Raw genomic sequence first — 22455 nt, 5'->3', positions numbered from 1 at the left:
TTCTTAAATAATAAGATTATAAAGTTGAAATTTGATCCATGGGTTCCAGAATGGATGTTGTGTTAGCAGACATGAAAACAACACCCACCCAAGAGAGTGACCAGGTTCACTGTCAATGAGCAGTAATATTTTGAAAAGGATCTTTTTTTCTATGCAGTCAGTCTCAACAGTGAGCCTAAAATATTCAGTAAAGCATGTTGTAAACAGATGTGCTATCATTCGGCCTTCATTGTTTCATTTATAGAGCATAGCAGAGTAGATTTTGAATAATGTATAAGAGCCTAAGAATTTTTGGAATGATAAATGAGTATTGGCTTTAACTTAAAGGCACCAGCTGCTTTAGGCCCTAACAAGAGAGTCAGCCTGTCCTTTAAAGCTTTGAAGTCAGCCATTGACATTTCTACCCAGCAATGAATGTCCTAGATGGCATCTATTTCCAATATAAGCTGTGTTATCTACATTAAAAATCTGTTTATTGTACCCACCTTCATTAATTAGCTAGATCTTCTGGATAACTTGCTGTAGCGTCTGCATTAGCATTTGCTGCTTAAGCTTTCACTTTATGTTAAGGAGACAGCTTCTTTCTTTAAATCTCATGAACCAACCTCTGCTAGATTTAAACTTCTGCAGCTTCCTCACCTCTTTCAACCTTCAAAGAATTGAAGACATGGCCTTTTGGCTGGAAGAAATGTTGTGGCTAATTTGGTTCTCTATCCAGACCACTAAAACTTTCTCCACGTCGGCAATAAGATTGTTTTGGTTTCTTATTATCTGTGTGTTCACTAAAGTATCACTTTAAACTCTCTTCAAGAACGTTTCCTTCGCATTCACAATTTGGTTAGGCATTTAGTCCAAGAGGCATAGCTTCTGGCCTCTATGGGCTTTTTACATGCCTTCCTCACTAAGCATAATCATTTCTAGCTTTTGATTTAAAGTGAGAGATGCGTGACTCTTCTTTTCTCACAAACACTTAGAGGCCACTGTAGGGTTATTAATTGGCTTACTTTCAATTGTTGTGTTTCAGGGAATAAGGAGACCTGAGAAAAGGAAAGAGAGACAGGGGAATGGTCTGTCAGTGGAGCAGTTAGAACATACACAACATTTACAGATTAAGTTTACTGTCTTATATGGGTGCAGTTTGTGGTCTCCCAAAATAATTACAATAGTAACATCAAACATCTTGGATCAAAGGTCACCATAACAGATATAATAATAATGAAAAAGTATGGAATATTATAAGAATTACCAATATGTGAGACAGAGACACAAAGTAAAAATATGATGTTGTAAAAATGGCACTGATAGCCTTGCCTGACACAGAGTTGCCATGAACCTTTAATTTGTAAAAAACAAACAAACAAACAAACAAAAAACCCACAATATCTGTGAAGCACAATAAAGCAAATCATAATGAAACAAATATTCATCTATCTATCTATCTATCTATCTATCTATCTATCTATCTATTTATTTATCTATCGTCTATCTAATCATTTCTACAGGTTGATACAAAGAGATTGCAGATAGATGAGTTCTTACATTTAACAATGGAAAATTTATTTTTTCAATAATGAGAAACTGAATTCTCATTTAATTACCTAAAATATATTTATTTGTTAAAACTAATATATAAATAAAAGACTTTTAGAATTATAACACATACACTTGTGACAAAAAAAAATTATTAAATATTTATAGTATATAGTATTTGCGTAGAGTTCCTTTCATCTGTAGTCTTGTACTACTAAGCCAAAATACTACTTTTCAAAGTTACATAAGTTAGTTTTACATCTCCACCTTCTTCAATATAGTTATTAATTTGAAACATAGTTATTAATTTGAAACGTGTTTGTATTTTACCTTAATTTCTCTATGTATAGATTAAATTATAACCTCCTCCCCATTAATAGGTTGAAGTCTACCCCCTTATGTGCCTGTATTTGGAATAAGGCCTTCATGGATTTAATTATGTTAAATCAAATCAAACCAATAGTACTGGTATTCCTTATAAGAAGAAGAAAAGAGATCAGGAGTGTAGTTACAGAGAGAAAAAGACCATGTGAGGTCCCAGCAAGAAGGTGGCTGTCTGAATGCCAAGGAGAGAGGCCTCAGGAGCAATCATGAGCAAAGTAAATTTGGAGATTATAAAGCCTTGGATAAAAAAAATGAATAAAAGAAATCCTTAGGTTTTAAAATGATATTGTGATTGAGTTTATATTCAACTAGCTGGAAGTGAAGACTCCGGACCCCAAAATAATTCAAATCAAACTGACTTGGGTTTTGAATGAAAAAATAAAAAAGTAGGAAATTTACGAATTGTGGTCTCTGCTGTTATATGCAAAAGAAAATATGGCTGAAATTCATTGTTTTCCTAGAACTCAAAGAAGAATAAATAAGAGAGATTGATTATATAAGAAATTTGGCATCTCTAAAAAAGCAAGATGAAGACAAAGAGATATAGGAAGAAAAAGAAAGCAAAACAGAAAAATGGAGAACTCTAGAAGTTCAAGAAAACATCTACTTATCTAGATTACTTTCCCTTAGAAGACACATTTCCCCTATCAAGAGAGGAAGACAATGCATTCATTCTACGTTTTCTTTTCACAAAATCAAGACCTGGGGAGTCCTTCCCTCCTTCTTGAAATGGAGAAGACTACAGAACTCCTAAAATCTGCAGCGAAAGGAAAAGAACATTCAGCATAAGAGGCCACCTCTACTAGTGACATCCTAAAAGTTGTCAAACCTGAACCTTCATCAGAGTCTAGAGAATGTTCTCCAGGTGTATAAAAAGTTCCAAAAAGAAAAAGACAAAGAGAAGGCACACTCAGTCACGTTCCAAATAGAGATCGGAAACACCTTCTAGCTCTCTTTATAATCCACCGAGCCTGTGTCGTAGAGTCTGGTCAAGATCCTAGCCATGCAAGAGTTAGCCTAAGTGGTGGTCATTCCTCAAAGGAGAACTCCACCAAAGACAAATGTCTCCTCTACCAGAGTATAACAAGAAAAATGTCTAATGAGACAAAAAGAGACTCATCAGTATCACTGTCTGGAAGTAGCTCATCATCCTCATTTCCACCAAAGGAACCTCCCAAGAGAACATCCAGTTCCGCTGGAGAAACTAGCAGGTAACCTCCATCAGTAAATTGTCCAAGAAGGCACTGGTGGTCACTTCCTGCAACTCCTCTTCCAAAACTTGTTCCTCAACACTTTACAGTCCAGTCCAACCGTACAAGAAAAAGAAGTGTTTCTGTTTCCCCAGAGAGAACTTCAAGTAAAATGACAAAAATTAAATGCTCTGAGAAAAGACAGCTGCCTTGACCAGCACCTAAATCTAGATAAGTAGAGTTACGCGAACTGGAAAAAGAGAAACAGAAATGCAAGAAGCAGATTCACTACATCTGAGACGTCAATATAGCCAGCAAAACTAGCAGTTATTATCTGACTCTGGCTCCTGCTCTTCCCAAATACTTGTAACTCAAGAGGTCCCGTGTAAATTGTAATGAGGTAGGTGGGCTGTGGACACAGTCCCCTCTCTGGGTGCCTCTTCACAAAAGTGCCAGAAAAATTTTCCTCTCTGTAGATAGATAAGTAATTGCTCTCTTTATGGTTCAGAGGGAGACCTCTTTTTTCCTCCACTTTTTCTTCCTCCTCTTTGACACCTCCTCAAAAGACATGTCACTCCCCCTGCCAAAAAAAAACCCACTTCCAGAACACAGAGGAGATATTCTCCTTCATCTTAAGAAAAGAAGAACACCTCTCAGCCCCGCTCCTAAAGACATCACCATCTGCACTGCTGAAAAGTAGAGGCTTCCATTCTCTGCCTTCTAGAAGCTTCCCAGAGCTTCCCAGCCACTGAAAATACATTTGCCTTCATTATCTTTAATGCATAAGAATGGGTCTTCATCCCTGAGCGAATTTACCCAGGGGGCTCTGTCAGCACAATCAAACAAATGGCATTTGCCCTCACTACTCATGAAGCTACTCAGACCACCTTAAGTCCCCCTTACCCCTTCTTCCCTACTCACCCCAGTCCTAAGAGAAGTAGCAGGAGCTGCAGCCACAAACCACAGAGAAGGCAGTCTACATTGCCAAGCCCTAGGGCCAGAACTCCAGAACTCAAAAAAGACAAAATATGGCAGCCTGAGCAGCCCTTCAGTCTATAAGGAGGATCCCATCCTGCAGAAATGTCTCAGAATCTCAGGATCCCCAGCAACTTCCATCCCTGTCCAGTCTGTAGCCCAGTGCACGAGAAAACACAAGGAGGAAAAGATTGTGGCTGCTCCTGCTGCAGTTATTGTAGCCCCTGCAGCCTTTTGCTGCTCCCTACAACCACATCAACACTAGAGGCTTGAACCAGAGACAAAGGGGAGACTGAAAGTGAAACAGGATAACCGTGATGATTTACAATACCCGTGAGAAAAGGCACTGTGATCAACACAGAAGACTGAAGGATTCCCCACAGATGGAAATGTTTGGTATAAAGTACATTTTATTTGATTCGTACACCATGGATTTACATTGCAAAAAGTGTTCATAGTATATTAGTGACATTGACGGCTGACAAATTCATTTAGAATGATTTTTTGCCAAAAATTTATTTTATTTAAAAAGCTTTTGAATATGGTCTTCATGCCCATTTAAGTTAAGATGCTTCTGATCTTTTTGTTGTTTGTAAGCTTGTCTAGAAATTTGGCCATTGTTTGGCCATGGAAAATTGATCAATGAACAAAATTAAAAAACAGAACAAAAGAAAACAAAACAATGAACAGTATTATAAATAAATACTTTAATGCTGTAATCTTTACTGTTTATTTATATATGTATTCAATATATAACACCTATACTATAGAAACTCTTCCAGAAAATAGAAAAGGAAAGTACACTTCCCAACAGTTTTTAAAGACCAGATTTTTTTTTTTTTTAAGAACAATATTTGAGCCAAGCTAATGCAAACCGATGTCAGGAAGCGAGATCTCAAATGCTCTGAAAACTAGCATTATTCAAATACCCAAATCAGAGAATGTTATTACTAGAAATAAAATTATAGACCAATAACCTCATAAATATACCACATCTGAGTATGATATTTTCTTTAATAGAACGTTTTTAACTATGAGTTCAATTTGAAAGTTACAGGGCTATTATCAGTTTTTTCTTGAGCGATTGGCATTGATGTTACCATATAAAATTTAATAAGTAATTATGACATTGCTTTTCAAAACGACTTTTATAATTTACTCTTTCAAAAGCAATATATGAGAATGTTGTTTTCTCTACAATGCCAAGTAGTAGTCATCACAATTTTTAGTATTTATTAAACTGATGTTGTAAAGCATTATCTCATTATTTTAATTTATGATAACATGACTACTTGTGACTAGGTAGTACTTGTGGTTACTTACATTTACTGCATTTTGAATATACTGTTTTATAACTTGCTTAAATATATATTTGCAGACTTTTCTGTTAAGTATATTTATGTCGTCAATGAGACCTAAATCACGGGCTCTCTCTATACACACACACACACACACACACACACACACACACACGCGCATATATAATGTATACACAAGTATATATATACACACACATACATACACACATGTGTATATATTCACATATGTATATACATATATACATATATGTGTGTGTGTATATATATATGTACATGTATGTGTTTGTCTTGATCTGAAGAGGTTATAGATTGGCCTAATAAAATGTACCTAGTAACTGTAACCCAAGATGAAAACTCTAGCCTCTTGGTTCTCACTTTCATTATTTCTGTTAAAAGAAAGATTAAGTAGATTACAAATATGTAACCATAACAGGATATTGCCTACACTGAAAATGATGAATTTAAAAGATGATTACATTTTTAAAAAATATGTAATGAGCATGAAAATCTTATATGACAGCTATTAATTTAAGAGTAGAATGACTATTTAAAAAAAGCTCTAATCTTTTAAGAAAGCAAAAGCTTTTTCCACTATAGTGCTTGACAATGACTAAAACTGTTTTTTTTTAATGTTTTAATTTTTTTTATTCAGTTTATTGGGGTAACATTGGTTAATACAAATATATAATTTACAAGTATACATTACAGTTTAACATCTATATATTCTATTGTGTGATTAACACCCAAAGTCCAGTTTCCTTCAGCTACCATATATTTGATCTCCTTTACCCACTTCATCCTCCTCCATCCCCTATATTTGATCCCTTTTACCTTGTCTACCTCTCCCCTCCTCCCCCACCCCCTATCCTCTGGTAAACACTAGTCCATTGTCCATGTCCCTGAGTCTCTGTTTGTCCTGTTCTTTTGTTGCTTTTAGGTTTATATCCCACATATAAGTGATATCATGTGATTTTCTAATTTTCAGTCTGGCTTATTTTGCTTAGCATGATTATCTCAAGGTCCATTCATGTTGTTGCAAATGGCAGTATTTCTTCTCTTCTTATAGCTGAGTAATATTCCATTATATATATGTGCCACCACTTCTTTAGCCAATTATCTATTGTAGGAAACTTTGGTTGCTTCCATATCCGGGCTGCTATGAATAACGCTGCTATGAACATCGGTGTGCAAATATCTTTTTGGATATGGGTTTTCAAATCTTTAGAGTAAATACCCAGCAATGGGATTGCTGGATCATATGGTAGATCAATTCTTAATTTTTTGAGGAACCTCCATACCGTTTCCATAGTGGCTATACCAATTTGCAGTCCCACTGGCAGTGTATGAGGGTTCCTTTTTCTCCATATCCTCTCCAACATTTGTCTTGTTGATTATAGCTATTCTAACAGGTATGAGATGGTATCTCATTGTGGTTTTGATTTGCATTTTCCTAATAGCTAGCGATTTTGAGCATCTTTTGATATGTTTGTTGGCCATTTGTCCTCTAGGGAGAAGTGTCTGTTCAGGTCCTCTGCCCAATTATTGATTAGATTGTTTGTTTTTTGTTGTTGTTATTGAGTTGTATGAGTTCTTTGTATATTTTGGATATTAGGCCCTTATCGGAGGTGTTGCTTGCAAATATATTTTCCCATTCGCATGGTTCTCTCTTTATCTTGTTGACGATTTCTTTTGCTGAGCAGAAACTTTTTAGTTTGATGCAGTCCCATTTATTTATTTTAGCTTTTACATCCCTTGAATTTGAGGTCAAATTTATAAAATCCTCTTTAAGTTCAAGGTCCTTGAGTTTTGTTTGTATGTTTTCTTCTATGCATTTTATTATTTCAGGTCTTATATTCAGATCCTTAATCCATTTTGACTTAATTTTGCTGTGTGGTGATAACAGTCTAGTTTTATTCTTTTGCAGGTGGCTTTTCAGGTTTCTCAGCACCATTTATTGAAGAGGCTTTTTTTTCTCTACTGTATGTTTTTGGCTTCTTTGTCAAAAATTATTTGCCCATATAAATATGAGTTTACTTCTGGATTCTCAATTCTGTTCCACTGGTCTTGTGTCTATTTTGCTGCCAATGCCATGCCATATGAAGTATCTTTATAATGAAAACTATAAGACCCTATTAAAAGAAAGCGAAGAAGATACAAAGAAATGGAAATATATTCTCTGGTCTTGGATTGGAAGAATCAACATAGTTAAAGTGGCCATATTACCTAAAGTATTATACAGATTTAATGCAATCCCCATCAAAACCTCATTGGCAATGTTTAAAGAAATAGAGCAAAAATCATAAGATTCATATGGAAACACAAAAGACCCCGAATTGCCCAAGCCATCCTGAGAAAAAGAATGAGACTGGAGGCATCACTTTGCCTGACTTCAAATTATACTACAAAGTGACAGTAATCAATTTTTTTTTTAATGTAACTCTTGAAAAGCTCTATCTCTAAATAGTCACATTCTGAGATACTGATGATTAGGACTTCAGCATACAAATTTGAGAGGGGCACAATTCTGCTCATAACAATATATTACTCTTAATTTCCCACATTATTAAGTGAGGTATTGGGACAATTTAAACTGTACTTGTTGCTGGAAAGGTTCTTGTCTTATTCTGCAGGAAAGAATTCAAGGGTAAGAGGAACAGCTGGAGAGCTTGGGGGTCCAGTGATCAGATTCTTGCTTTATTCCATCAGAAAGAATTGAAAGGCAAGACAAACAGCAAGCAGGAAAGCACAAAGTTTATTAAAGTGAAAGTACACATTTGAGGTGGGGAATGAGGGATTACAAAAGAAAGAGAGATAGAGAGACAGACAGATAGATAGACAGAGAGACAGAGAGAGATAGAGAAAGACAGAGAGAGACAGAGAGAGACAGAGAGACAGAGAAAGAGAGTCACAACAACATGGATGGTTATGAACTTTTTGTTTTCCCTGGAGATAGAGCCTGGGAAAACATGGTGCTGATCATAGCCTTGTTATCTCCTCCCAATAGGCCCGGAGCTCTGGTTCCCTCTTTTTCTTCCTCTTATGATGTTTCTGGAACTGTCATGGCCTCAAGGGCATGAAGAGCTGCAGTTTTTGCAATGCAGATGAGATGATAATGATATTATAATTAGCCAAAGTTCATGCTTTAGCCAAGATGGAGTCTAAGCTGGAAAAGACCAGTTTAGGGTTATTCCCCCTGCTGGGGCTAAGACAGGGAGGTCTAAAGAAGGGAAAGATTTCTGGATCCATATCCTGAAGAAAGGAGGGGTGTTCCTGCACTACCTGTCCTGCTTCATATTCATAAGAGAGGTTGGAAAGTTTATGTTAATGTAATACGTGAAAATTTGAAGAACAATGCAGTATTTACCAAGAAAACCTATAGTAGAGCAATAATATTTTAATTTCTTAGAAATTAGTCTTTTTTTTTTTTTCCCTAGCTTGTATAGCAAGTATCTATGTATTTGCACAGCAAAGCTCTTTCAAGGAAAAAGTGATTAAATTGTGCACCTAGCAGTACCTTCTCAACAGGAAAATTTTAGATGCTGGATTTCTACAAGTTGCTGGTAGATTCAAACATAAAGGTCAATTAGAAACATTAAATATTTATATGATACAGAATATTTAAGAAAAAATATAACTGAAGGAGTGTTTCACATATCTAAACTTTAGGATCTGTAGGAAAAAAAGACACTATAAAACATTAAAAAGAAGCAAGATGAGGAAACTAAGACCTCCATGTATAATTAAGGTGTGTATTCTAAGTACTGTTTATAGTAAAGCGATCTATTGGGTAGACAATTATTAAATTTTTGGTCTGGTAAATGATCCTTAAAATAATCATTGAATTTGGACTCACCAGTTCTAAAATGATCAGTTCTTTTCTGTATGACTTTTTATTCTTTTCTCATTTCCAATTTTATCTTATTACGTTTTTCATGGATTTTTTCATGATAATTTGTCACTAAAATCCACATAGAAAATAAAAAAACAATAATATAAATAATTATATGTATTCATATGCAAAAGAAAACTATTCATTTTATAGGCCTAAGGTTATATATACAATTGACAATGTTTGTTCAAGTTCTTAGTTCCTATCGTTATCTTCTCAGTTGCCTAGTCAATTTCTAGTCAGTCATTGACTTTGTTGATTGTTATGCTTTACCCTCATAAAGAATTCTTTCCACATAGGCAAGATAGATTTAATAATAATAATAATAATAATAATAATAATAATAATATAGCATCTACACTTTTGTGGTCGTTCTATATTTAAATCATAAAGGTGTTCCATAAGATTTTCAAATGACAATTGTAATCACCTCAAAATGAAATTAGATTTACCATAACAAAATTATCAACATCTTTGCTACATGCCCTCTGCAACACACCTGAAAAGTCAATATTACTACATTTTGAGGATTCCTGTAGAGTTTCTGCTAAAGACCGCTAATTATCATGGAAAACTGTTTTCATTTTATAAACTGAGAAACAAAAGAGGTTAAATGACTTACTCATATGCACATAGTAGGAGAAAAGACTAACTCACAGGTCATTTGACTTCTTTGACATTTTTATTCCATGACACCAAACAATCTGTTAAATCATTATCATAAAACACATACCTTAAAATTATTATTTTGAAATGATGCATTATTTAAACAATAGAAAAACTTTCTGTTATATACAAAATGAATACACATTTGTTTAGAACCAACATTCACTTATATAGAATTTCTAAGGTTCAGCCAGATTTTATATTAAATTTTTGAAAATAACTTACTCAATTTTAAATTTAATTTAAATAGAATAACCCACAACTATTAGATAAAAAAATAAATATTTTTAATGGTGCAGTATGTAATATAACATTCACGTATATTTTTTGACTGTTATTATAATAAGCTTTTATTTCATTGAGAATGAATTAAAAATAAAATGTTTATGAAGGACTCTCCTTAATGATACTCCCTCTATAGCTTCATATCTGTGACTACCAATTAGACTTATTAAAAAGAAAAAATAAATGCTTAAATCCCTGCAGCTATCTGTAGCATTCAGAACCTTTGTTTTCATATGAATAAGTATATCTGAGTACCGACAATAATCTTTGCAAGTTTTATGATTGCTGTAAGTATTTGTTCCTACTGAGGATCGACTGCCCTGGGCAGCAAAGAAATCCTAACCTTCAATCTTCCTGCTAAGAAGAAAATTCAAAATAGCAGAAGAGATTTTTGTAGTTTCTAGGATAACTTGTAAAGACCTTAACTGCTTGAAAATGAGCAACATACCAAATACTAGGAAAAGAAACATAATCATTAAACAAAGAAAGCCAACTTCCAAACACAATTCAAAATGAAAAGTAATAGAGATCAGTAGTCATGAAAATGAGAGTGAAGAAAAATGTGATAATATTATTTTCAAATTAAATAAAGGTCTTCGATTATATAATATAATCTGGCTTTTACAATATCAAATTTAAACCCATTTTAATACAAAAGTTTTCATATAACATTTGCTGATTTGGTGTTCAAAGACAGTCTTGTGCTTTCTACTGCACACTATATCTTTTAAGAATATTGTGACAACAGTAAGTTAACATAGTTTAAAAAAACAAATTTATGTATGTATACCACTCAATAATCTATCTTATATGCACAGCTCGGTGCATAATGTTTAAACAACTATCACTAAAATACTAATGACAATAATGTAACTTAAACTTTTATACTCGATTTTTTGTAAAATTGATATTTGCTTTATTTAATTGATGTATTTGCAAAACAGATAAGAAAAAATATTTTGATTATATAATGATTCTTAAATATAGCTCTCCAACCCTGATCTATTTCTGAACTTCAGACTCATAAACTCTTCTTTATATTAGATATTTATGTTGATAAATATAGTGGGTGTTTCAAACAACATTGCAAAACAGAACTCTTGACTTCTACCTTCAAACTTTATTTTCCATCTCAGCAAGTGGCAACTTCCATCTTCTGGTTTCTCAGGAGAAATATCTTGTCGTCATCCTTGATTCTCTTTATAGCAACCCCCCCAAATTCAAACTATGATAAAATCTTGTAGATTTTAAGTTAGAAATACATAAAAAATCACTTTTTTCCCAAATATACTGCTGTCATTTTCGTATCAGCCATTGTCACTCCTTACCTAAATGTCCTAAATGGTCTCCATGTTCTTACTTTTTTTTTTTTTGACCTATTGCCAATAATGCAAGCACAGAAAACTTTTTAAAATATAGGTCAGTATTTGACATCTTCTCTTTAAAATCATCTGAAATGATTTTTAATTTTTATCAGAGACTACCTGATATTCATTTTTTGCCAATTCTACTCTCTTCAATAATAGAATTTTGATTTTATTTGAAATGATACTGTGGTTATCTCATTTCATGCCTTACAGAGAGATAAATATGTAAGCGAAAATTTTATAGTAGTTTCAAGACTGTTTCTACAATTGTAGCAGGTTTAGCTGGCACTCCTATGTTGTCTTACATTTTTCCTCATTTGAGTGTTCTGGAATGTGAGTGTATTTTTAAACTTGGCATTTATCTTATAAAGATAGAGACCACACTTTGTGGATGATGTAGAAGAAGGCTAGAACGACAATGATTATTTGATGAAAAACTGGACACATTGTTACCATTGATTTGAACTTCACTGTCAGGGGAGGAGAGGTGACAACGACGCAGAAGTGTAATTAGCAGTTTTACTCAGTTCTTCTTCAATGACACAGCAAAGAATCATAGGTCGGTGAGAGCTAGAAAAGATTTATTACAAGTATCTTTTATAAAGAAAGAGCATGCTCCAGAAAGAACATGATTTCAGCGAAAAGAGCTATAACAACCAAGAAGTTGAAATATCTGAACTATCTTTAGGCCTCGGTAGGTGGTTTCAAAGGCATTTCTGTGTGATTGGAACATGAGGTCATTTTGGTTGACACTCGGCTGCTGCATAACATGTTGCCTATGCACATGCACTTACCCAGAATTCAGTCTATTATAATTAGATTCATGAACTTCCAGGTTATGGCAGGTTAGGGTAGTAATCTACCAGCTGTAGATTATGGCCCTCCTGTCCTTTGTCTCTGGGGATGCAGGAGGGATTTTCTACCAACAGGGTGTTCTTTGGTGTTCTTTGGGCTGTGTCTAGGCTGTGCCTCTATTCCTTTGTTCCCCTGTCGCTTATGTCTGGCTAGCTACCTAACATCATCATAATAACCATGGTCCTCTAGTTATGTAATAAAATTAAAAAAAAATATATATATATATATATACATATATATATATGTATATATATATATATATATAAATTAAGTTGCTATTGAATTTTCTATTACATGTGGCTGAACCCAATCTCTGATGGACACACATGATCTTCAAAGTCCAATCTTCCCTTAATACCTGGAATAAATAAATGCCTATATTGGTTTACTAGGGCTACTGAAACAAAGTACCACAAACTGGGTGGCTTAAAACAATGGAAACTTATTGTCTCACAGTTCTGAAATTTGGAGGATAAAATCAAGGTGGCCACAGTGTCAGCATTCCTCTGAGATCCTGGGTAGAATTCTTTCTTGCCACTCTATAGCTTCTGGAGGTAGCCAGTTATCTTTAACATTCTTTGGTTTTCAGGTACATCAGTTCAATTATGGTTTCCCTCATGACATAGCCATTTTCATATTGCCTTCCCTCTGTGAATGTCTGTGTCTATGTCTAAATAACCTCTTTTTATAGAGACTCCATTCATACTGAATTAGAACTCATGATAATGACCTCATCTTAACTTGATTACCTGCAAAGACCTCATTTCCAAATAAGGTCTCTTCACAGCATGTGATCATGAGAACTTCAACATTTCTTTTGGAAGTTACAATTCAATCCATCAACTCTGCCCCTGGTAATAATTTTACTTGATTTTCATACTAATGTAGCATAATGGAATTCTTTTTTGAATATCCTAAGTGTGTCTTTGCCTTGAAGCCCGTAGTTGGCCTCCCAAAAGTCAATGACTACCCCTAATTCATGGAACCTATGAATGTGACTTTATTTAGAAAAGGCGTCTTTGCAGATGTAATGAAATTAAGGATCTCAAGGAGAGATCATCCTGGGCTATCTGGGTAGGTCCTAAAACCAATGAAAGTGTCCATATAAGAGATATACAGAAAAAAAAAAAAAAACAGAAAGAGAAGTCAATATGAAGGTGGAGGAAAGAGATTGGAATTATGCAGTCACAAGGATCTGGAAAGGGCAAAGAATTCTCCACTAGTGTCTCCAGAGGAAGTGTGGCCCTGTTGACAACTTGATCTCTAATTTCTGGCCTCTAAAACTGTGAGATAATAAATTTCTGCTGTTTTAAGTCATTCAGTTTGTAGGTATTTTTTACAGCAACCTCATGAAACTAGTACAGAACCTTTGCATTAGCTCTTTCTTTTTTTTTTTTTTAGAACGAATTTTCCTTATATATCTGCTATATATTTTGTTGCCTAAAATGCATTCAGGTCTCATAAGTGCTTTTATTTTCCGCTAGTTTTTATCACCTGATACATCAGATATCTCTTTATTTGGATCTGCTTCTCTCAATAAAATAAAAGACTTCATTATTATCAGCTCTTGGAAGATGTCTACATCTGAATAGGAGAACAATAAATATCTAATTGATCTGCTGTAACTAATTAGGAACTAGTTAATATTGATTAGCTAATGAGCAAAACTCAAAACAATATGCTGGCTTCTACATTTTGTACTTTTAGTCTTATTTTAATCAATAGAAAGACAAGTCATGGCTCTCATAATTACATCTCAATTTATCCTTTATGATGTTAGGGAGTAGTATCATCGATAATACAGAATGAATAGGGAGATAAGGACAATACAATTTATTATATATGTTCACTTTCCAAGCATCACTTTCTTTAATTCCCTGTCAGAAGAAAGAAATACTGAATTTAGGCAATTATAATATTTTTTTTAAATATAGAGCAGATAGAATTTTACAAACAAAATAAGCTAGTGTTTGTGAAACGAAACAGCAATTTATTTTTCCACTTAAATAGTTGCATAAAAATAAATCTATTCACAACAATGCCATGTTGCTCACAATGTATAAGTAATGCTTTATTTGCAGTTTTATTGATTTGCCAGTTCAGTCCTGATACTAGTAATGGCCTTGAAACGTGTCTTGTTAAAGTACATATATGAAGAAGAAGAATACAGAGAAAAGAGAATTGTCAGCCAAGAAGCTTTTGGAATCCTGAAAATAGGGCATCATAAGTTTATTTTCACTTTTGAGAAAATAAAATGAATAAACATTATTGAATAGTCACATGCATCTTTGGCAAGTATATAATACAATGAAGAGGATAAAATGTCTATGCTAGGGTGATGAACCTCTAAAATAAAAAAATATCCTGAAATAATTATGGAAAATATCCTTTTAGCTAAAGTAATCAATAATAACATTGCTTTTGTTTCTTATTCTATCCTATGTATTTAAATCAGGTAAGGCGATATTCTGTTAGCTTACCAACATTTCGTGGGATTTAAGAAGAAATTTAAGTGGTAAGGAGAAAGTTTATTATACTTCTCTGTACTTCTAGTAATACGCAAATTATATTACAAGAATGTGCTACTTTACTAAAAAAAGTTATATGCAAACAATTAAAATTATATTTTGACACTGTCGAACTATAGCCATTTTCCAAGAGGTTCTCATTTTCTTAAAAAAAATTTAAAAGTTTTGAGTTTTGAAATTTCCATTTGTGTGTTCCACAAAACCCTTTTTTTAAAGAAATTGTTTTTAAAAAATGATTTATGAAATTGAGTCTCTCCATGTCATGGGAGTTTTGGGGAACGGTGATTATTTGTTCATTTGTTTAAAATATTTATGAATTATTTTAATATCCAAAATTAACTCATGATCCTAAAATATATATTATCATATCTTCACCTGTAGAAAAAAATATATTTATGGATAAATATTTATCTTTCTAAAATATAAGTTTCTATGAAATATGAGAAAGCTAATATTAATACAGTAATTTATCATGTAAGAAGAAAACGTTATTTGAAGAAAAACAGTTTTAAAATTATATCTTAATATACATTAATCAGACTTATATGTTAATTTTTCCTTAGAGTGTCTTTATGAAAATTTGTCTTTATGAAAAAATTTAAATATATCACTAAGACTCTTTATGTGGAGATAGGTAGTAGGTAGATAAATAGAGATATTCTGCATATACTTATGCACAAAAATATGCATAAATGTAATTTCATATTGAATGTCTTTTTTCTCATTCTCATTCTTTTTAAAATTGAAACTAAAATAATTTAAAGTAAATAGTACATATCATCAGGGACAACACTAAAAGCACAAATGTTTTAATGTCTGCTGTATGGGAGCCAGAGTTATTCAGTTTCTCTTCAAGCTTGTTCCACAAAAACAACCCAAGAGACTGCATTCTTATACCACTTGGGGGTACCTCCGATGGTACATATTAATTTATATTGGCAGGAAGTTTTGGAAGTCAGCCATTTGCCCGCTTTCAAAGTACAAATTGTACAGCTACAGATGTTACAGTACTAGGTAGGTACAGAAAAGGGGAAACCATGAAAAATAAATGAATTACTATTCATTTCTTCATGTTAGTATGTAAACAATTAAAGGCTGATAAAATTTTCAAGTTGGAAGCCTAATTTGAAAGTTTATTGAGCAACTGAGGCTATATATTAATAAAATAAGTTAAGTTTTATGCTAGTGTAGACATGTTTAAAATTTGAATCTACAAAATAATTGATAAAGAAAAATATGTCTATTTAAAAAATGAGACAGCTTCTGAAGAACCTTTGCTTGTTCAAAAATTCCCAATCTATCTGTATCAAGGTACATAAAACCACTAATATATGTTCACTGTCATTGGCAAAAGTCCCATAAACTATCATTTCCTTTCAACAGCTTATAGTTAAATGGTTTAAAATATGAATTTAAGGGGGAAAAAGAAAGGGGAAAAAATGAGATCTATGACCTGAATTGCTCACACAAAGATATCATTTTAATAGACTTTATAAAAGCATTTTATTCAATCTTAATATCCCAAATTTGAAAGATAATTAATCTATTTCAAGTATTCATACCTCTTCATAACCCAGTTTAAGTCAGTTCCCATAAGAAATATTAACTCTCATTATTATTGAAAATTGCATATCTTTAAATTAACCCATTGATTTGCTAATTATATTCTACTGCTGGAAAATTTCTCTGTTAGCTTCACTAGAGGACAGAGGAAAATATAAGGGCACATTCTGAATTCAGATTCTTTTTATGCATTGAGATGATGGTTATATTTATAAGCTATATTTTTATTCAAATATCATTTCAGTGTCATTGAATATGAATGATAAAATAATATATATATATTGCTAATTTTTAAACAAATACATGGGAAAGAACAATAATCCTTAAAGCATTCTTCCTGGGAAGTTTTAAATTCATTCCTGTGAAAAACAGTGTTAAGAATTGTATATGCATATCCTACTAGAGAAAAAAAGAAGAGAAAAATTTTTAACAAAAGAAGTAAACATTTTCATTTTTTGTCAATGATTGAATAACAGGAACTAAAATAGAAATCTAGGCAACATCTGAAAAACTTTACACCTGAGAAAAGGGAGGGGAAAAAAAGAGGTTTAAGTCCTATAATTGTAACATGTTACTTACTGGCTGAAGCAGTTTTATGGCCCCAGTGCAATGGAAAACTCAGACAGAACTCCTCTCACAATAATAATTAATTGAAAAATAAGACAGAAAATCAGTAAAGTTTAGAAGACTAAAAAAACTTGTCCTTACTGCAATCAACAGCAATATAACACACATTTTTTCCCCAAGTGCAGATGGAATATTTACCAAGATAAACTGTAGTCTGGGCCATAAATCAAGTCTCAGTAAATGTGAATGGAAAAACATCATATAATGTATAGTCTCTTAACAGAACAGAATTAGAAAATAAATCAATAACAGGAAGCTATCTGGAAAATCCCTACATCTTAAGAGTTAATCAATAAACTTAAAAATAAACCCTGCATCCAAGAAAAAATACAAATGAAAGTTTGAAAATATTTTAAACTGAAAATGAAAAAAAAAATCGTGAGATGCAGTTAAAAGTAGCTAAAGCAAAATTTATGGCAATGATTGCTTCTATTAGAAAGTTGGAAAGTTTAAAATTGATAATTTAAGATTCCCTTTTAGAAATGAGGAAAAAAAGCAAATTGAACTCAAAGTCAGCATAAAAAAATAAATTAGTAAAGATAAGAATTGAAATCAATGAAATAAAACAGAGTAGAAAAATAAACAATCTAAGTTGTTTTTTTTTTGCAACATCAATAAAATTGATTAAAATGTAGACAAACTGATCAGGAAAAAGAGAGGAGACTAATGGTAGAGAAAAGGGGACAATACTATAAAAGCTACAGGGATTACATGGATAATAAAGGAATATTATTAAAAAAACTTTATGCTGATAAATTCAATAAGGTTGATATAAACATTATTTGAAAGACAAAATTATCAATATAATAATATACATAACAATGTAACAAATTATAGAAGAAATTGATAATCTGAGCAACCATATATCTACTTAAAAATTAAATTCATAGTTAAAAACATCCAACTAACATTTAAGGAGAATATTGTGCAAATTCTTCCCAATCTTTTCCCCAGAATGAGAGGTGATAACATGTCCCAACTCATTTAATGAGGCCAGTGTTGATTACAAAGGCAAACATGACATTATAAGAAAAGAAAAATGCAGTCCATCATCTCCCATAAATTATAGACCCAGAGAACCTTAAAATGTCAGCAAGTGGAATTCGATGATTTTTAGAAAGTGTAGTACATCTCAACAGAGTTTAGTTGAGAAATGCAGTTTAGAAGTGCGAAAATCAATCAATCTGATTTACAGTATTGATACATATGTTCTGCATTTGTAAATGGTTTTTCTGCATTTACAAAATGTTCAAATGGTACATAATTAAAAAGTACCATTTGAACATTTTGTAAATGCAGAAAAAGCATTCGAAAGAGTTCAACATCCATTTATAAGAAAATACTCAAAATTGAATAAAAATTTCTCAATCTGAAAAAAGAACATCTATTAAAAAAAAAAAAACCTACTGCTAGCATTATACTAAATGGTGAAAGTCTGAAGCCTTTACCAATTATCAAGAACAAATATGTGTTTTCTTTACTTTTAATTAGCAATATCCTATTCATCCTAGCTAGTGTAATAAGGACATAAAAAAAAAAAAATCAGTGGAATACTGACTGGAAAGGAAGAAGTAACATTCTTCATTTTAGCAGATTGCATAAAAATCCAAGGAATTTACAGAAAGGCTAGTAAGTATATTTAGCTAATTTGCACAGTGTACCAAAATCAAGTGTAATTCTATATAATAACAAATAATTGAAAATTGAAGTTAAAGAACACTACCATTTACACATATAAATTATTTGGAGATTTTTCTTAAGTTTAACAAAATATGCACAAGATCCATTAAAAACTACAGACATTGCTGAAAGAAATTAAAGATCTGAAAAACGGAGAGATATACCATACTATGAATGAGAAAACACCATGTTTTAAAAAAAAATTTTCAGCAATTTGATTTCTAAATTGAATGCTAACCTAGTGAAAACCCAGCAGGATGGATTTTTATGTGAGAGAGGAGGTAAAAGATGACAATCTTGTTCTCAAATTTATATGGAAAATCACAAAATCTAGAATAGCAGTAATTATTGTCAAAAAAAAAGGTTTGGGAGATCTTTGGAACTAGGGTGAAGTGAGAGATGTCCCCAGATCGCTCCCCTTGAAATAACAATAAGTTGAACATCTAAGACTCAACAAAAAACACCCAAACTGCACACCAGCACTTCTGAGTGTAAGATCTGCGCAGAAGAGCTACCACAGGTCAGAACCCTGGATGTCAGGCGGTGGACTGGGAGAAATTAAGAAGCTGCCTTTAGCAGCTGCCAGAGCTCTCTGAAGGAGGATGGGGAGGGGAGAAGGGGTGGTGAGATTGTGAGGCAAGTTCCCTGAACAGCCCTGCCCGGGAAAGTTATGAGCTCTCTGTGGCCGGGGCTGGCGCAGGGCCCAGTCATCATGGTAGAAAGCAGAGAAGAGGCAGAGAAACAACAGTTGATTTTTACCTACCATGGTTGCAAAAACGAAGCTTAGCTGCAGCCCACAACCCCCAACCCAGAGGGTCCGTTTCTCCATAACCTCCAAGACTGATCACCGTGAGCCCCAGGGGAATCTGAGCAAATGCTAATGAAACTGTGGCTAACACTGACAGGGACTGAAACCGAGGGTAGCAAGCATAATTAAATATCTATCAGAAAATAAAAAGACATTTTTAAAGCTTTATATAAAGCAGGGATCCAAGAGGCTTAGATGCCACTTACTGGAAACAAAAAGAAAAGCGCCTTTTTTTGCAACAGGCTGAAGAGAGACCTTCATATAATAAATCTTCTTGCTGGAAAAAAAGCAGCATGCATTTCCATTAATGCCAGGTAGAGAAATAGTCCATTAAACACCAAGAAAAAACAAGGTGACAAGCTATCTCAGAAAGAAAGAGAAAAATCTCCAGAAAATAAGCTTATAGACATAGAAATATGTAACTTAAATGACAGAGAATTTGGTATGGTACTTCTGAAAAAACTCAGTGAGTTCCAAAATGAGTCATATCAACAATTTCAGGAATTAAAAAGAACAACTAGATGAGCAGTGCAAGGAGATTGAAACCCTTAAAAGAACACAATAGATCTTCTGGAAATAAAACAAACAAACAAACAAACAAAAACACTACAAGAGTTGAAAAATGAAATAGCGAGTTTCATAAATTGACTTGACCAAATGGAGGAAAGGATCAGTGATATTGAAGACAGAAATCTAGAAATGTATCAGAAGGAAGAAGAGAGAAATCAAAGAATGAAAAATAATGAAATAGAAATACGAGAACTAGCTGATACCATCAGGAGAGGAAACATAAGAATAATGGGCATTATAAAAGGCAAGAAAAAGGAGCAGGAACTAGAAAGCATTTTGAGACAAATAGTGGACAAGAATTTCTCAAATCTAAGGCGTGAGCTAGAGCTTGGAATTAAAGAATTCAATAGAACACCCAATCATCTCAACCCAAAAAGGCCTTCATCAAGACACATTGTACAAAAATTATTCAAAAATCAATGACAAAGATAGAATTCTCAAGGCAGCCAAGGAGAAAAATACGGTAACTTATAAAGGTAAACCCATTAGATTATTCTTGGACTTCTCAGCACAACCTTACAAGCCAGAAAGGAATGGAATCAAATATTTAAACTATTAAGTGAAAGAAACTACTAGCCCAGAATAATGTATCCAGCTAAGCTCTCCTTTAGATGCAAAGGAGAAATTAAGACTTTCCAGACACACAAAAATGGAGGGAATTCTCCACTATGAGGCCTATACTACAGAAAATACTGAAAGGGGTAAGCTCACCTAAAACAAAATGTGTATGTGTATATATATATATATATATATATATATATACACACACACACGCACATACATAATTAGGAGTAAAGTTACTATCAAGCAAATAGAAGCAGAGCAGTGCAACCTTTACTAAGAACAGGGCATTATAAGCTTAAATAATAAGAAAAGAATTGCTATAGCAAGATAGTAATGAACGTTCAGCATATATGGGGAAAAATTGAGACAACAATGACTGAAAAGGGGAGGATTCAAAGATCCAAATTCTCAAAGGGGAATGGAGATAAGGCATGCATAGAAGAAAATGGACAGTAATAAATATATAACTATCCTTTGAATATTTGTAATGGTAAATATACCCCAAATATTCAGAACCTAGATATATAATATAAAACAAGAAGGACAAGAGGGAAAACCCACAAAATCCAACCAAAATAAAGAAAACAGAAGCACAAGGACAAAGAAACAATGGAAACACAGAGCTAAGAGAAAGTAAAAGATAAAATGGCTATAAGAAGACCACATATTTCAATAATCACACTAGATATAAATGGACTGAACTAACCAATAAAAAGGCACAGTGTTGAAGAAAGAATCCAAAAACAAAACTCAACCATATGCTGCCTCCAGGAGACATATCTGACTTCCAAAGACAAATATAGACTCAAAGTGAAAAGGTGGATAATGATATTTCAAGCAAATGGCATTCAGAGAAAAGAGGGAGTAGTGATACTAATATCAGATGAAATAGACTTCAAAATAAAAATTAAAAAAAAAAGAAAAGAAAGATACTGAGGGACACTTCATAATGACAAAGGGAATCATGCCCCAAAAAGACATAACACTTATTAATATCTATGCTCCCAATAAGAAAGCCCCAAAATATGGAAAGCAATTGCTAACAGAACTAAACGGAGAAACAGACAAAAACACTATCGTAGTAGGGGATCTAAATACCCCACTGTTAGATATGGATAGATCATCCAAACAGAAAATCAATAAGGGAATAACATCCTTAAATGGCACATTAATCCAACTAGATATAATTGACATATACAGAACCTTCCATCCCAAAACAACTGCTTATACATTCTTCTCTAGTGCACATGGAACATTCTTAAGAATCAACCACATACTGGAACACAGAGATAGCCTCAACAAATACAAGAGGGTAGAAATCCTACCAACCATATTCTTTGATCATAATGCTTTGAAACTAGAGATCAACTGCAAAAAGAAATAAGGAAGAACCACAAATACATGGAGATTAAACAATATGTTACTGAAGAATAACTGGGTCAGAGAAATCAGGAGATACATAGAAACAAATGATAATGATAGTACAGCACATCAAAACTTTTGGGACATGGCAAAAGCTGTCATAAAAGAAAAATTCCTATCATTCCAGGCCTAATTCCAAAAGAATGAGCCCAAATAAACAACCTAACACTTCATCTTAAAAAACTAGAAAGGAAGAACAAATGAAGCCTAAAGTCAACAGAAAGAAAAAAATC

The sequence above is a fragment of the Pteropus medius genome, unplaced genomic scaffold, assembly GCF_902729225.1.
Source record: "Pteropus medius unplaced genomic scaffold, Ma_sr-lr_union100, whole genome shotgun sequence".
In the NCBI taxonomy this organism is placed as follows: domain Eukaryota; kingdom Metazoa; phylum Chordata; class Mammalia; order Chiroptera; family Pteropodidae; genus Pteropus; species Pteropus medius.
This window is presented reverse-complemented; position numbering follows the sequence as displayed.